This window comes from Habropoda laboriosa, unplaced genomic scaffold (genome assembly GCF_001263275.1).
Source record: "Habropoda laboriosa isolate 0110345459 unplaced genomic scaffold, ASM126327v1 scaffold3456, whole genome shotgun sequence".
Classification (NCBI taxonomy): Eukaryota; Metazoa; Arthropoda; class Insecta; order Hymenoptera; family Apidae; genus Habropoda; species Habropoda laboriosa.
In genome coordinates, this window is record NW_017103478.1 from 22,984 (window position 1) to 34,693 (window position 11,710).

Here is an 11,710-nt window from a genome sequence, read left to right on the forward strand (position 1 = left end):
TCACCTATTTCACTTACGTTTTTACCCATTCGCCGCGGGTTTCCTCCCAGGCCTGCGGCGTCGCCGGTGACGGGGGATAGGAAATGAATAATGACAATGATATTTATTTATTTATTTATTTGCGCGCGAGTGCGCACGAATGTATGTATGTATGTGTGTGCGCGAGAGAATGAATGAATGAATGAATGAATGAGCGATGTACACGTATAAATCAACTGTTTCTCGCGGGCTTCGCTGACGGTTATATACCGTCGTTCTCCGGTGGGAGGGGGAATCTTATGCGCATAAATTCGGCGCACGTCTATGGAGCGCATTTTGCGGAGTTTAATTGCGTGTACGACGCGTGACCTACCGTTTACAAGGATTCGTACGTTGTTCTGCGGAAGTATTTGTACTATCTTGTGTGGTCCCGTATATTCGTCGTCGAACTTATTCCTACGAGGTTCTTTCAGAAGGAAAACCCTGTCCCCTACATCGAAAGTTTCCGTGTGGACCTTTCGGTCGTAGTATGTCTTGGATCGTTCTTTTGCCAATCCTAAATTTCCTCGTGCTCTGGAAGTGGTGTTGGTGAGTTTTGCTTGGAGGTCGGACAGGTAGGAATTATATGTTGGATCGGGAGTTTGCGTGAATGTGGAACTGGATGGGAGGCGGGCCAGTCGTCCGAACACCAATTCGTGGGGTGTGAAACGCGTACCCTCGTGGATGCTTGTATTGTACGAAAACATAGCCAGATCCAACCATTCGTCCCAATTGTTCCTTTGAACGTAGTGTTTCAGGTATTCCTTTAATACCTGATGTGATCGTTCTACCGAGCCGTTGCTTTGCAGGTGGAATGCGGTGGTGCGAAACTGTGTTATTTTAAAACGCACGCGATAGTCCTGATCAATGCGCTTGTGAAGTTTGTGCCTTAATCAGTTAAAATGGCTTTAGGCGCCCCGAATCGACAGATAAGGTTACTTATAATTGCGTCAGCTATGTCGAAGGAGGTCCCGGTTTTTAGGGGGACAGCTACTGAATATTTGGAAAGGAGGTCCTGCATCGTAAGGATGTAAATGTTCCTGGAAGGTGTGATTGGGAGAGGTCCGAGGATGTCCAATGCTACCTTGTCGAATGTATGTCCCGGTGTGTCCGTGATCGTCATTGGTTGTCGCGTTTTAACGCGGGTTAATTTGCGCAGTTGCCAGCTTCCGCAAGCGTTTATGTAAGTTTGTATGTCCGTTTTTAAGGTAGGCCAATAATAACGTTCCTGAATCCTGCTGTAGGTTTTTGAAATGCCTTTATGACCTCCGTAGGCTGAGACGTGGTTTTCCACTATTATGTCGTGTCTAGTGGGTTCTGTGGGTATTCGAACCTCGTGGGAGCACGTAAAAATTTGGGTGCGCGTTGAACTAAAGAGATCAAGTAATGCTTGCTGGATCGCGGACCAGGGAATGTCGTCGATAGAGGTTCGTGATATACTAAAAGTAGGTAGATCGAGTTCCGTTATTACGTTGTATAGTGATCTGAGTGTTCCTACCAAGTCGTCGGGAGAAGTAATGTGATCGCGTGTTTGCTTGACGGGTAAGATTATCAGCTGATGTGTTCCGATAGTTGACAGTTTTGCGCGTCCAATTACGGCGACGCGGGGTACGTGGAGTTTATCTTGCGTTGCTATGTCTACTGCTCCGTTATCGATGGGTTGACCGTCTAAAGATACGAAGCAGGCTAAGTTATCTTTCCTCATTACGAGCCTATCTCGGGTTGTTATTATCGTTCGTTTACGTATGGCAGTGTTTTGTGTCGGAATGTCGTCGGTATCGTGTTCGTCTGTTGTGCTTTGCCTGCGGACCGGGCTGGGAGCAGGATCAGGTTTCTGTTGTGTAGGTGGGGAATGCTTTTTTGTGGAGCCGCGGGAAGTCGACGGCGAAGGTGAGTTATTTTGCGTTGCCTTGAAGAGTGAGGGGTCGGAGGAATCGGAGTGGACGGGGAGCACGGGAGCCGGATTTCTGGAGAGTGCATTGGCGTTGAGATTAGCTTTCCCGGGTTTATAAATAACCTTGTATTCGTACTCCGCGAGTTTGAGGCGCCATCGAAGGAGTCCTTGAGAGATGTTGGGTCCTTGACAGACGTAACCCACACGAGGGGGCGGTGGTCTGTGATTAGATTAAACGGTTTACCGTAGATGTATGATCGAAAGTGTTGCACCGCATAGACTATCGCGAGGCATTCCTTCTCGATGGTGGAGTAGTTTATTTCTGCCCCTTGTAACAATCTGGAAGCATAGGCAATGGGCCTATCCTTCCCGATTTCGTCCTGGCTCAGTATAGCCCCGATCGCGTACGCGGACACGTCTGTAGTGATGTGGAAAGGTTGCGCAAAATCTGGATATTGTAGGACTGGCTCTGTTAAGAGCGCTTCACGGAGCGTGCAGAAGGCGCGCTCTTGGTCTTTACCCCACGTAAATTTAGTGTCCTTCCGTAGGAGGGATGTTAGAGGTTTTGATATTTGGGAGAATTTATCGATGAATCTACGATAGTATCCCGCTAAGCCAAGGAACTCCCTTACATTTTTCGCTGATTTAGGCGTTGGGAAATCCTTGACGGCGGAAACCTTTTGTGGACAGGGCTTGACGCCTTCTTCTGATATGACGTGGCCGAGATATGCCACTTCTTTGTGGACGAAACCGCATTTTGAGGGTTGGAGTTTAAGGTTCGCGTCGCGCAACCTTGCAGCTAATTTATTGAATTTAATTTGATGCTCTTGTAGTGAGCTTGCGTAAATAACTATATCGTCCAAGTACACGAAAAGTTCGGTACCTTGGAGCCCCATTAGCACAGTGTCCATCGGGCGCTGGAAGGTTGCGGGAGCGTTCCTCAAACTGAACGGCATGCGCGTGTACTCATAGTGGCCGTATGGGGTGGAAAAGGCCGTTTTCTCGGCGTCCCTCTTCTCCATTCCAATCTGGTGAAACCCGCTGGCCAGATCAAAGACGCTAAAATACTTGGCGCTTCCAAGTTGATCGAGTATTTCGTTTATGCTGGGCAGTGGATAGGCGTCAGATACGGATTTTTGGTTCAACCCGCGGTAATCTATAACCATCCGCCACTGTTTTTGTCCCTGTTTGTCGGCCTTTTTTGGAGCTATCCACAAGGGCGAATTGTAGGGTGATGTTGAAGGTCGGACAATGTCCAATAATTCCTTCATTTGCCTATTTATTTCGATCTTGTGGATTGCAGGGTATCGATATTGCTTTACATTTATTGGGGTCGGATCTGATGTTACAATTTTGTGTGTTACGATCCCTGTTCTGGTCAGCGAGTCACCTGGCAGGTGAAAAATATCGTAATTTTGCGATATTAGCTCGCGGGTGTGTTCTAGTTCCCCTTGGTTGAGGTGCTCCGTGTCAATCAGTTTAAGGGGGCAGGACAGTTTGACGAGTCTAAAAATGACTAATAACTTGGAGGAACAATAAAAAGAAAAGTACATGTTTGATTGACATAAGTTTTTGTGGTTTATTTTAGCACATTACGAAGAACATGAAACAACATTAAAAAAAGGCTCTTATTTAAATTTCCGACGGTATCCTTTTACATAACTTTTTTTTAAATTGCCTATCGGTGTACATGATTCCAGCCGAACAGGATTAGCTGCAACAAAAAATCAAAAAAAGTTTAAAAGTACACAGTATTCTCTACGCATTGACGATCTAACATTTCCATTTTTGTGAAAATTATGAAAAAAGAAAAACGATTTTTTCAAAATTTCAAACTGTCCTACCCCCTTAAGAATTTCGTCGATTCTCCCTAATGGAGTTCGAGACTGAATAGCGTTTACGCGAGATTCAGCGTTTGAAGTAGGAGCGTTACGAATTTCGTCGATTTCTAATATTTGGATCGAGGGAATGGAGAAGGCGACAGCCTCAGAGGACGTGTTTACACATTGAATATACGAAATACCGTTGTTTTGTTTTACAAGGCAGTCAAGCGTCGTGACGCCTGGAGCGAGGGTGAGGCGCGGCACGTATCCGATGATCGGACCGGTAGCTTTTACTGGGATACAGGTCACGGATCGCGCCTCCACACATACCTCCTCGGTTTGATTTTTATTAAAGAAAGGAATCGCTATGTCGTTCCAAATTACACTGTTTTCCGTGTACGATATCGTTGCTTGACCTCTCAGAAAGGTGGAGCCCAGGATTCCCTCCACATTTATGGGGAACGAATCCGGGACTACATGAACCTTGAGGGGTGTGTTGTAGAGAGTGAGGTAAGCGGACCCCAAGGTGGTAACTCGTTCGTGAGTTACCCCACGTATGCTTAGGATGTCGCGTTTGTCGATGCGCGTATCCGGCTTTAGCGCGGATATTTTAATCAGACTGGGCTCGGCGCCAGTATCAACCATGAGTGGTGTAGGTTGCGCGAGTTGAGGAACGTCGACGAGGATGAGGGGTGTAAACCACTCTTCTAAGTCGACGCGGAGGATCCGTGCTCCTTGGTTTTTGTTTCCTGAACTTTGACTGGTTTGACCTCCGGACCGCGGTTCAGGCGAGGTGGGAGGCCTCAATCGTTTCCCGACTGTCTATTCAGATTGCGTGCGCGCTTACGGCATTCGTGAATGTCATGCCCGGGAATTTGACAGTAGGAGCAATAACGCGGCGGCACGTTTTGGCGGTTATCGCGGTTGTTATCGCGTTGTGGTTCGCGATATTCGCGTCGCGAGGATTCGTATGTATTGCGATAGGGGCGCGGCGACTCATACGTCTGGCGATAAGGGAGTCGCGCCAGCTCGGATTTCACAGACCGTGGTTCTTCGCGATAATACCGTCTTGGCGACGACGATCGCCAAGTGTCGTGGAAGGGGGGTGGGGTGTAAACGCTTCTCTCTTCGCGTCGTTCCGGCGTTTTATCGCGTGGAGAGAACTGGACATGTTTTGTCTCTGGCGTGCGACCGTATCGCTTGTTATCGTTCTCCAATTCCTTGAATATTCCGATTGCCTCGTTAAAAACACGCGTGAGAGGGCTGCCGCGCAGATGACGGAGCTCGGCTCTTATCTGCGGAATTACGCCACGAATAAAGCAATCTACCGTTAGGGTGTCGATGTCTGAAATATTCGGGGAGCGGCGGTCGCAATCTATAATCGCGTCGCGGATGTCCTTTGTTCGACTAATGAAGTCGAGAACGTGTTCGTCCTTTTTCATGAAAATGTTTGCCATTTCCCCGCGGTAATGGTCTACTGTTCTCTGTGGGCCGAAAACGTCTTTTAAGCGGCTGCAAAGATCCGCGATCGTGTTGCATCGCTCGTCCTCAATGGCTGTCGCGGCGCGTCCTCGGAGACTTGTGGAAATTAGACGCGCGAGTGTCGTTTCCGCGTTTAGGGGAATCAGATCGCGAGCTCGTCTACATGCTCGCGTGAAACTAAGGATTGATGAGTCCGTACCATCGAAGGTAGGGATCGTCGCGAGGGCTTCTTTCATTGTGAAGTTAAAGGATTCCGGGCATGGCTCCGGAGTTTCAGCAGGTGCTGGTGCTGCCGAGCGCTCCAGAATTGTCTTATATTCCTCACGCATCGCTTGCATTGCTGCGAGTGCGTTATCGCGTTCGCGGCGTGTTGTCTCGAATTCCATTCGTTCGGTTTCGAGTCGGCGACACTCCGTTATACGTTTTTCGCGTTCTGCTATCTGGTTTCGAAGTTGCGCTACGGCCTCGGGATTTTAGCGGTTCGGGAGTTTTCTTGGATCGGGTGTCCATGATTATAATAATTTGGTACTTACGTGAAAAATTTTCTGCGATTTATTGTGTTTCGTACATAAAATTACACCACCACGTTATATCTTGTGGCACCTCGTCTGGTACGCCGTCGGAAAGATTTCGCAGGTATGAAATTAGTATATCGTTACGACGGGTATCTGTGGTCGCGAGACGACGACTGTTTCGGTGTCGGAATCGCAAATGTCTATAACTTCTGGTTCCGGAGCGGTCGGTTTCTCCACGTGAACCGGGGCTGGGTTGGACGCAGGATTCTGCGCTCTTGAAGCCTCGAGTTCCCTGGCGATTGCCTTCCGTCTCCTTTCCTGAACCTTCTTCCCGCCGCGACGACTTCGCCTTTTGCACTTCTAAAAGATCCATAGAGTCAGCGACAGTGCAATATGGTGTTTACTTAAGCGCTGTTACTCACCCTTTTCACGCCAGGACAATCGCTTTCCATTACGCAATGATTACTGCGCGTGTAATTGAAGGCCTGTACAACGCTTGGTTAAAAGCGCTTACGTTCAAGTAGTAAGTCAACACGTGCCACCTATACACGTGTCACTTTCCTTTCCGGAGTCTATTGAGTGCTAGCCGAAGTACCGGAGAGTCTTAGGGGAGCTCTGTATCGAAGCGCGGTTTTTGGTAGACTGCGCGTTACGCTCCGCGCTCGCGCTGGGGCGAACGGAGTGGGGGTGGGCGATGCGCGTGGGGGAGACGGCGCGCGTGGGAAAGACTTTGCGCGTGGCGCTCTGGAATGCAGTTGGATAAGATAAGGCGGGCGTTCGCTCGCCGCCTGTAATCTCGCCGGAAGTAGATAAGATAACGGCACAGAGATTGAAAGTATCCCACCGCTGTCACCAATTTACGTCACCGATATCGAGGTCAGCTGCCACATATCAATCCTTTTGGCCACGCAGCAAGTAACGTCTGCGTCTGCTCGGGAATTCTGTGTCTACTTATCTGTTCTCGCGTGAGGCGATGGCGAGGTCAACCTTGGGGCACTGGAACTAGGCACGTCGATGGCTATCAGTTTCCAGCGTAGATTATTGGTGGCTTCACCCTTGTTGAGGGATTGTGGGGATTCGATCCCGAGTGGTAAACGTCCGTCGGATGCCGGACGGTGGTATTCACGGATTAACTTCCGTAGTTGATATTTACGACCGGCGCGTCGCGTTCTAGGCATGAACTCGTGAGTGCTCGGCGTGTAATGATAAGACCGTGCGGCTGTGTCCGCACCGCCGTGTTGTCTATTATACTGGATATTTCCTTAATAATACGACCGTGCAGCTATGTCTGCTCCTCCGTAATATTATAGGGGAGATATCGTAGGGAGCTCTTGAGTTGGGATAGGTACCGAAGAAGTACTATATGCGAGTATATCTATATATACAGGGTATCCCGTAACTCCTCGAACATCCGGAAATGGTGGGTAGCTAGGGTGACTCTGAACAACTTTTTCCTTTTCCAAAATCCAGTTTGAAGCTTCGTTTTCGAGTTATTAACGAAAAACACTGGCCAATTACAACGCGCGTAGAGCCCGCGCTCAGGAGCGGAGAACAGAGGCTCATCCGCGCGCGATCGAACAAATGCGTACGCGTGACTTCTCGGTTCTCGATCGCTGTCAAAAAAATTTGACTTTGCACTGCTGTTTTTATAAGAATTAGAGAAATGGTTTTTGGCCGTCATTCCGACGTTTGTATAAATTTTTGAAAAAACTGCAATTAGTCGGAATCGCGAAGAAAATAGCGAAGGTCGTTTTTACAACTTTTTTATCTGAGCTCGGAATGAAAATCTAAAACATACGTTTTGTAGATCTATGTTAATTATACACACAGTGAAAATTTCATCGAAATCGGTTAATGTTTCTATGAGCTACAAACGGTTAAAGATGGTGAAAATCGCACTATCACGACTTTCGGCGTAAAACTGTAATAAATCTGCATATTCTTACATCTTTCGATGCCTGTTGCTTGTTTCTCCATCAACAGATTTCGATGAAATTTTATAATTGACATCGATTTCCAAAACGTATTTTTTTTCTTTTTCATAAATAACAAGTAAGTCGTTTAATAACTGTGTTCGGTGCTTTTATTCGTTATCCGAAAGGAATAAAGTGTTTTATTACTTATGAAAAACTTACCCATTCGTCCTCGAATTAACCTGCGTCATATTCAGTATAAATATTCGTGGACGAACACTTTTGCGTTCGAGTTTCTCGCCACATTATGATACATCGTTTAATTTTTCATTATGTATAACAGTTATGAATCCCGCAAAATGTCATCTTATTTTGTATAAATTAAGCTTCATTTCTGCATTTTTTTTTTCAAATTTCATCTGCATATTTTCCTACTTGTACCTACAGATACACTGAGTGCGGTAGGTGGACGAACACTTATGCGGCCGACTGTACATATTTTCTGACTATGAGCCTTCTGTACAATTTATACAGTTTATGGCATGATTCAGACTTCTTCTGGAAAATATCCAATTGGTAAAATGCAATTCTTTACTACAGAAGGCCCATGAATCAAAACTTTATATACCGTGGGTGACATGAAGTACCACGGATAAAGTGATACAAACACCTTTGCTGTATCAAAGTAATAATTTAAAAATTTTTCAATATTAATAATAATTGTGCCACAAGAAATAATAATTAATATATTATGGAATCATTCAATTAATCTTTCATCGATTCCTGCAATTGAAATATTAATTCAGTAATAGTAACTATTGTACAAATATACATATTACGAATAAAAAAAATATCAAATAATTTATACCAGTAATTTCGGTAGATTTAGCATAGCTTTCAAAAAATTTTCTAGCCGTAGATCCGTCATTTGATGATCCAAAGTCGGGATTTGGAAAATCGACACTCAAGGACAATTCTGCCAGAAATTTATCTTTGTAGTAGGATATTTGGATTGATAGGATATTCTTTGGTATCTGGGAAAAATACACAAAAGTTTATTTACTTTTCGTCGGTACATGTTAAATATTTGGTACAGAATAATTTTGAACAAGTCAATGTAGTGTTCGAGCTGTTGCTTTCGCTTTCGGGTGTCCGGCTTTTAACAGCCGTACTCTCCCGTTACAATATTAACGAAACGGATAAAACGATTCATAGCAATTATTGTGGGAAGGCGTCCGATGAGCCTCCTGTACTCTACTCTCTGGAGGTGTCCGGCGGATCGTCCAGCCGTTCTTTCCATTCCAGGAGCGACCCAGGTATAGCTCTCGTACTCTCCTATCACAATATTATGTAATACGCGTGAAGTGAATTATAACAATTATTGTGGGAAGGATCCGATGAGCCTCCTGTACTCTACTCTTTGGAAGGCGACCGGCGGATAGTCCAGCCGTTCTCTCCATTCCAGGAGCGACCCAGGTATAGCTCTCGTATTCTCCTATCACAATTGAAGGATGTGGTTATACTTGTTCAATCAAGATGCGAGTGTACTTTAAAAAGGTATTTTATTATTACTATCTGCGCGTGACTTAATGGTAGTGTCGCTAACGATCCTTACTAGACTCCCACAGCAGACTGGCCCTCATTGCTTCGCCGGGCCACCAGCTAGCTTCTCTAGGCCCGTTCGATGGAATTACCTTTTTCTAATTGGCTAAACGGGAAATCCGTTTAAGCCAATTAGACTTTTTTGTGGAACTTCCACCGCCCACTTTTTTACGCCCTTAGCGTGATTTTCCGAGAGTGGGGAAGCAACTTGGTGGGAGTGATGTTTCCTGCGTAGATTCGGCAAAGCAGCGGGGAGCCCCGCGGGCCCAGCCGCTACGTGCGACATGTAGGTTTACGAACCTCAATCGGCAGGCCCTTGAGGGACCCTCGGTTTAGGATTCCTACGAACGCTATTGAGATTGTCGAGAGAGTTTACGTAAGGGACGAGTAAATTTCCAACGTCCTTATTATTGATTGACAAACGACTTCTCAAAAATAGCTTCGCTGGCGTGAGGATCCTAAACAGTGCTAGCTTGTTCTTGATATTTTCAAGTGTTTTTCCTGCTAGCCGTCTGCCCGCCGAATGTTTATTACGCAGGTATGTAGCGTGCCGCTACACAATATTTAAGCGATACGCGTATGATCGGAGAGTCCACCCGCACTTCTCCTGGTAGGCGACCGGCGGATAGTCCAGCCGTTCTCTCCATATCAACAGAAGCACTAAGTAATCCTCTCCGAGCTTCCTCAGGCGTCCGGTAACCTCCCTGTACTCTCCTCTCTCAGAGGCGACCGGCGGATAGTTCAGCCCGTTCTCTCCTCCAGAGAGTGACCCAGGTATAGCTCTCGTACTCTCCTATCACAATATTTAAGCGATGCGCGTATGATCGGAGAGTCCACCTGCACTTCTCCTGGTAGGCGTCCGGCGGATAGTCCAGCCGTTCTCTCCTCCAGGAGCGTGGTATTTATATTTGACCGTTGCTAATGAAGCGCGGCTAATCAACAAGACGCGTCGCTAAGTATTTTCCCGCGCGAGACCGCTAATTTCTTCTAGAAGTTTCTATCGCTTCGCGATTATTCGGCTGACGACGAGGATAGAGAGTCGTCCCTCTCACTTCCTCTCGCGAAAAATGAAATTTTTGGCGTCTTTGTTGCTAGTTGTTACATCTTGTATTATTTTTCTTCATTTTTCCATAATTAATTTTGTTCCGTCTTTTTCACTTGCCTAATGTTAAAATTAGGTATTAACAGTATGATTACAATTTACTTACCCGCCACTTTTTAAATTCTAATCGATAAGAAAAATGTAAGAGGTAATCGAAAAAATGTATGTACGAATGCAAAATTGGAAGACTAACACATTACTAATCTAAAAATATAATTATGTAATATTTTAGTAACATTATTTTATATATTCATAGCTATTTGAAAATATTTCTCATTAGATTCGAAAGGTATTGTCTAACTTTAACGAGTATATTACATTCCCATGTGTTTCGGCTGTGATCCGGTTCGAAGGATCACGTCGCGAACTGATACAATCACTTAACGTGCACTCGTAAATACTGTTATCCGCCAACTTAACCTTAGGTAATTAGTTAAATGTCTATTCTACTCGAACTTAGTAGAACGTATGGTTGAGCACAAAATGAAAGTAATCTCGATCTCGTAGACTTTACTGATCGGCTCTGAATTATTCTCCTCGAACGTTGGAGATGGATAATCCTACTCGAAAGCGCGGATGTATCTTGTTGATCCCTCGAGAGAATCTTTGTTAATGCTCGTGTTGATCCCCGAATTTTTCTGGAGTCCGCAGTGACTCCTCCGCCAAGTGCAAGAAGGCACGCTGATTGGTTTTTCATGAACGCACAAATTACTAATCAACGTGCCCCTTGAGTGGCACTCACCCTTCCATTGCGCCCTTAGCGCGCTTTTCCTTGGAAGGAGTAGGGCCCTACCTGCGGGTGCGTGGAATCTTCGCTGTCCTTCGGTGACGCGTCGGAAATTCCCGCCCGGTCAACCCTCGGCCGAGAGTGCCGTTATACGCACGTGTGAATTGACCCTTCAGGAACCCTGGTTTATGACACGTCTTCGGCTATAGAGGACGCGGAAAAGTATAAATTTTAAAGCCATTGTTTTGTAAGAAATTACTTATTTTTTCGTGCAGCTACGAAACGTCTTTGTTCTAAAAAATAACCTTCTGGTGCGAGCGTGCCGTAAACCCGGTCAACGAAGACCGCACCTGCGCGACGGAACACATGCATTAGAGAAAAAACATCGTATAAAAATTTTATTTAATAAGAGATAAGCTATTTATTACTCATACTTTACTGGCATTGTGATATATTGGAAATTGGTTATGAAAAAGAAATAGTCTTTTATTCTTTGTAGTATGCTATTTATTGACGGACTCAGAGGAAACATCTTTACGCTATTGAATGTTCTAAAGGACTGTTTTTGGGCACCCAACAAGAAAGTTGGGGTCCCTTTATACCTAGGAACTGTTTACTTTATGGTATCGCATTG